This window comes from Halichoeres trimaculatus, unplaced genomic scaffold (genome assembly GCF_033239565.1).
Source record: "Halichoeres trimaculatus isolate MK-OKI-2021-1 unplaced genomic scaffold, fHalTri1.1 fHalTri1_scaffold_11, whole genome shotgun sequence".
NCBI classification, from domain to species: domain Eukaryota; kingdom Metazoa; phylum Chordata; class Actinopteri; order Labriformes; family Labridae; genus Halichoeres; species Halichoeres trimaculatus.
Genome location: NW_027437189.1, coordinates 9600665 through 9606664, shown reverse-complemented (window position 1 = coordinate 9606664; position 6000 = coordinate 9600665). Strand labels below are relative to the sequence as shown.

The window sequence follows — 6000 nt, the reverse complement described above, 5'->3', positions numbered from 1 at the left end:
ATTCTTCACTTTAACACTCGATTGTGCCTTAGTTTACTTTATAAAGCTCTACGTTAAGTTAAAATTATCTAAGTTCTCTGAAGGCTGTGTCAGTTAACAGACATCTGTTTGAGACGTGAGGCATTTAAATCACAATATACATAGTTTAAGACAACACATGCAAAAGCAGTTAAATTTCTGCTTAAATTTGTCTTTTCCAAACTATTTTTGTTATCATAAAAAAGTCTCATTGACATTTTTTTACATGCATGGTGATTTGTCGTCATTTTTTAATATTGGATTTCCTACTTTTGGTGTAAATTTGTAGCATTTTGAAGCATTTGGACCAAAAAAGTGAGTAAAAACTTACTGAATACTCCTTTAAATTCTGTTTTATCTTGGTTTAAATCACATTAATTAGTCGTATATATCATAAGCTTCTCAATTCTGCACATTCAACTCCCTCGTCAACCTTAATTACCCGCGAGTTCACATAAAGTTTAATTAGAAATCAGACATGATAAACCATCCAGACCTTGTATACATTAAAAAGGGATTTTCTTGATCATATCTGACCCGTCCTCCCAGGTGAAAGCATAAATCTTGCAGTATACATATGTATGTCTGCGTGCAGGTATGTTGCACACACATGCACATGTGTATTCTGCATCATGTAGGTCAATGAGGACGTGAAACATCGCCACGAGCGTCTGAACTCGTGTGCTCCATCCAGGAAAAGCTGATGAGATACCCTCAGGAGATGCTCACCGCCTTCTGTGGCACCTTCCCCCCCACACCTAATGGACACCTACTGTGCACATGAACCCTCACACACGCACACACACACACACATGGGTGGACTTTGACACAGTGTAGTGAAGGATGCCATGTGTATCCAGGTGTCTGGCTGTGCTGTAGCACCCTTCAGATGTCACCACGACAGAAATCAGTCCTCTGACCAGAAAGTCTTCAGGCAGCATGTGTGTCTGTTTGTGTGAGTGTGTGTATGTGTGTGTGTGTGCCACATTTGTGTACGTGTACTTGCTTGTTCCTCGAGGATGGGGGTGAGAAAAACAAGCGAGAAAACAGCAAAACAAGTTAAGAGACAATGAAGAAAGCAACAGTGGCACCTGTTTCCCTCCGGTGAGGAGGCCGAAGAATCCACCTCAGAAACGATCCCCTCCCTGCTCCTTTGACGTACCCCTGCCACTAATGACGCCACTGATCATTTCATCTCTGGATACTTCAGTCCCATAGCTGGCACTTTATCACCTCTATCACCTCTTCTAACCCTCCATAAACATGCTTCCTTCCTCACACACATGCACACGATTTTTTTTGGGTTCAGTTATGTGGCCAGATGTCCAAGTTGACATAGCGCTTAAGGCGTTTGACTGGATGAAACAGTGCATTGGCTGCGGGTAAAGAGGGATTAAAACAGGGCCTGAGGCACTTGTGTTATATTGAAAACATCCTGGGCTGCTTTGTATGGAGATTTGCATACATTGGGGTCTGTGCGGCGATGGCCCATCTGCTGAAGAGCATTGTCCCCAAACAACAAAGTGTGTTTAAATATTTCACATCTCCATCTACTGGGACTCAGGTAGAGGGAAACGAGCAGAGAGTGACGGAGAGGAATAGAGGGCGAGGAAGAGGGGGTGATTTTTTTTTTTTTTTTTTTTTTTGTAAAAAGACAGAAAAAGAGGAAGGAGATTGGCACGGCTTTGAATTTGAACTGCTCCCAAATGTGCCTCAGTCAGAGCCACAGTAAATAACACTACTGCCGGCCAGAATCCGGGGAAAATGAGGAGAATCTAAATATAATACGTTGTAACTCTGAATTTTAGAGGAAAACAGGGTTGTCTGAAAACAGAAACGAAGATGTGAAATGTATCTTTTGGGTTGTAATCGTGCTGGAAAAACTCTGCTAAATATAAAGCAGGTCTGACATGCACGAATTATATTTGTATCTGACACATTTACAAGTTTTCCTACGTTTTCATCCAGTATTATTAGATTTATTTCACATGCAGGCACTTGAAAGACTCTGAGGGTGCTGACGGATAAAAAGTGGCAAATACCCACAGTTCATTTCAGACTGGTCTAGTATTAAGTTATCATCCCTCCAGCCCAAACCCTCTTTATTGTATTAATGCCATAACTCTGGATTTCTGTGACATTTAATGGCACTGTAAAATTAGATAATTACTGTAATATATCTGTGTACTCATGCCCGTTTCCGAGGTCAGAAACATAAAAATTAATAAGGAACAAGTGGGAGAAAGAGGGCAGAGAAGAGAGATTAAATGAAAGAGAGTGCGTCTATGTGCGAGAGAGTTTGAAAAGTTAGTTTTATAAACGCAAAGAGAGCACAGTCTGAAGTTACTTTGACATCCAATGTTGATACATCCTCTCTCGATCCCCGTGCATTTTTTATTTTTCCTCTCTCCTCTCCCCGTGTGTCTTTCATTTCAACCAAAACACACATCAAATGAAAAACATGCTCAGGGCAGTGGATGTTGGATGGAACAGTAAGGTGATTTAACGACGGGACGGTTTGTGTGTAGGCTGGACAGCCTGGTGCAGCCTCCGTCTTCACAACCCGAACACACACACACACACACACACACACGCACACACACACACAAAAGCCATGCACGCGTTTTACACGTACACACACACACTGACACCAAATATCTGAAAAAACAGCCAAGATGGACGTGAGGAACATGTTGCCTGCACGGGGGAGGATTTTTTGGAAAGAAGAGCGTGGTCAATCTGTTTGTTTCTCTGCCACATCCAAGAAGAGTGATAATTTCATTTTCTTTCATTATTTCCTCCTTTTATTGTACTCCTAATGTCAGATTTTTAAAGCTGCTGAGGTTTATGTTTAAGAAAGGAGCTTATCAGACAAAGGTTTTTATTTATTTTGCTACAAATATCAGCCTTTTGTCTTCTTTCTCTCACATAATGAAACACAGGCTCAGGAAAACACAGACAGAGCCGCCACTGATGCTACCTGAAGCCTGCGCCTCTGCTTCGCCTCCTCGTATCTCCCTTTCTCCGTCTAATCGTGTCTCATGAGCCGGTTCATTTGTGCCAGCCCTTTAGTCGTGGAAGGTCACGGCTGGAGAGTCTGTGAAAAAAGTATAACAGACACACATTAACCCCCATTTAATCAGGATTACAGAGAACAACCGAGCATTATTTAACACACATTACAGAGCATGACAGCAGCAGGGAATATGGGACACACACACACACACAAACATAAAATCCAGCACAATCAATCTAATGGTGTGCATTAGTTAACTGCCAAATGTTGGGCTTTTTATGGCAGGATCACCCGTCCCTTGAAAAGATAAATACGGTGCACAGATCCCAGTAATTACAGCAATCCCCTTACACAGAGCGGCCCTGCTCAGCAGCGTCACTGCAGCACCGTTGGCCTGTAGATTAAGTCATTTAGGACAGTTTTAGGGCACAGGAGTGACTGACAGGAGAAGAGTGGGATGGTGAGGGGACAAAGGACAGACAGGGTGGCGTTAACATGGTTTGTCTTTACAGTGTGTCTGGGGGAGGGGTTGTACTTTGCAAAACTGTACACAGGCATCATGAAAGGGTTCTCAGTAAAATGCTGACCTGAAATTAAAAAGTGCATAAACAAAAACATGATGGCATGATTTTTCCGTGATTTTCTGCACTTTTGCAAAAAAAAGTAACCTTTAAAAATACATGACTCCAACCTGAGCCACCAGCTTACACATGACACGGTCTTTGCGTGCAGTGGGCAGTATTATATTATCATTATTACAAAGAGCTTTTGGATCAAACTGACTCTGCTCAGCACAGCCGACACTTTACATAGGAGAGACCATCATCATACATGAGCTGGGAAAAAACAAATGTAAAATATAGTTAAATAAAATAAGTGTGCATGTTTATTTCCAGGTAAAATTATAAGCTGCATGCTTGTGACGAGTCCAGATTGACAACAATACATAAACAGCAAAAAGAAGAGGTCTGATGAGCCTGTGATGAGTAAATTCATTTGCCAGTGCAGAAATGAACTGTACTAGTCAAGTTTCTTGAATTACAAAAACTATGGCTTATTATGCACACAGGAGAATAAAGAAATATAACAAATAAACATAGCTTTAACTGCACTGGCAGATTTTCACTCATTACAAGCATTCCAGGCCTTTTTTTGGCTTGCTGTATCTGGGAATGTACATGTTCATCTGGACTTGTCTCATAAATGTAGCTTCAACTGAGTCTAAAGTCATATTTTTTGACAAGATTTAAGACAAATACACTTGCTGAATTTTGAGTTTTGCAGTGTGAATTACTCACGTTTTAACGGTTGAGAGGGAAAAGAGAAATCTTTCAACTTCTGTCTTGGTCATGTCTGTAGCTCCACTATGACACAACAGGAGATGTGATAACAGGCAGAATCAGAACCAGAACAGCCTTAATTCGCCAGGTATCTTTAAAAGAATATAAGGTATTTGACCAGGGGTGGAAGAAAAAAATCGTTTAACGGTATATCAAATTTGATAAATTCAAATTCTTCATTTCAGTCTTTGTTTATAAACTGGATTGGAAAAAGTTACCACTCTTCCCCAGCAGAGGTTGAAATGTTTCTCTCTGACTCACGTGATGTGCATTTTATGGGCAAATACAGCTCCTGGCATTGTCTGTGGACATTATCATCATCATTTAACTGTTTTACATGGCTTGGTGTTAAAATCGCAAAAATAAATGAATATCGAAGAATTGTGATTTAAATTTAATCGGCACGCCAACAATAGTAATAAAATCAAACCTGAAACAGAGATTAAAGAAGTAAAAAATGAGCTTTTATACCCATAAATAAACGTTTAGTTGAATAGTGCAATGAATAAGGATGTTGAAAAATTTGCAGTGGAAAAAAAATATGCAAAGAAGAAAGAGACAAACAGGCTGTAGTTGTACATAAGATATATGAGTTACAGTTTTACAGCAGGTTTAATTCTTCATCAGTGTGATGGCCTGTGGAAAGAAACTGTTCCTGTGTCAAGTTATTTTGACGTCCAGAGGGGAGGAGTTTAAACAGTATATCCAGGGTGTGAAGGGTCTGCAGAGATGTTACCAGCTCGTTTCCTGGTCCTGGACCGGTATAAGTCCTGGATAGAGGGCAGGCTGGCTCTGACAATGTTTTCTGCAGATCTGACTGTTCGTTAAAGTCTTGTCTTGTTTGGAGGCAGAGGGAAACCAAACAGACAGGGAGATGCACAGGACAGACTGTGCTCTGGCTCTTACAGAGAACTTCTACACTGCAAAAATCTGAAATCGTATCAAGTGTTTTTTTGTCTTATTTTAAGTAAATTGTCTTGTTAAACTTGATATGAGCCACATTCAACTGGTCAGTCCAGGAAAAATGTCTTGTTTTAAGTTATTTAAAGAAAAAAATAAGGTCCGATTTGCTTTCAAAGTAAAAAAAAATATCTGCCAATAGAACAAGAGAAAACTGCTTGAAAATTTGCCTAAAACTTTTCCATTGGCAGTTTTTTTTTCTTGTTACAAGCAATTCAGACCTTGTTTTGTCTTTAAATAACTTGAAATAAGACATTTTTTCTGGACTAGTCATATTAAGTCTGAAAAGGCATTTTCTACTGAAAATAACACAAAAACTTGATAAGATTTCAGTTTTGTTTGCAGTGTAAATCCTGCTCTTAAAGTCTTCAACCACACTTAGCAAGACTTAAATATGTGCTTTTGAAAAAAAAAACCTAAACTATAGTCATTTGTCCAAGAGACTTTAAAAACTTTGGTATTTATTGTTAAAAGTCAACACTGCAAATATCTTTATGGCCTTTCAGTTATGCTGTATTGAGCTAAAAAGAAACAAAATTGTGAACAAACAAATGTTGTGTTTACATTTTAAGTGCCTAAGATGCTTATTGGATGCCCTTTATTTCTCATATACCAGTTGTCATTATTATATTCATAATGTTTACATAAGTATTTGCTAATTTTCAC

General features: G+C 39.4%; 1 long non-coding RNA gene across 1 annotated transcript in view; it reads right to left on the bottom strand.

Moving 5' to 3' along the window:
* Positions 1–2992: 2992 nt before the first annotated feature.
* The window catches only part of LOC141799991 (uncharacterized), a 51503-nt gene continuing 48495 nt past the window's right edge, over positions 2993–6000 (bottom strand). Inside the window, exon 3 of the long non-coding RNA XR_012599280.1 lies at positions 2993–3115. This is a non-coding gene — a long non-coding RNA (uncharacterized LOC141799991). The remainder of the gene's footprint in view (positions 3116–6000) is intronic.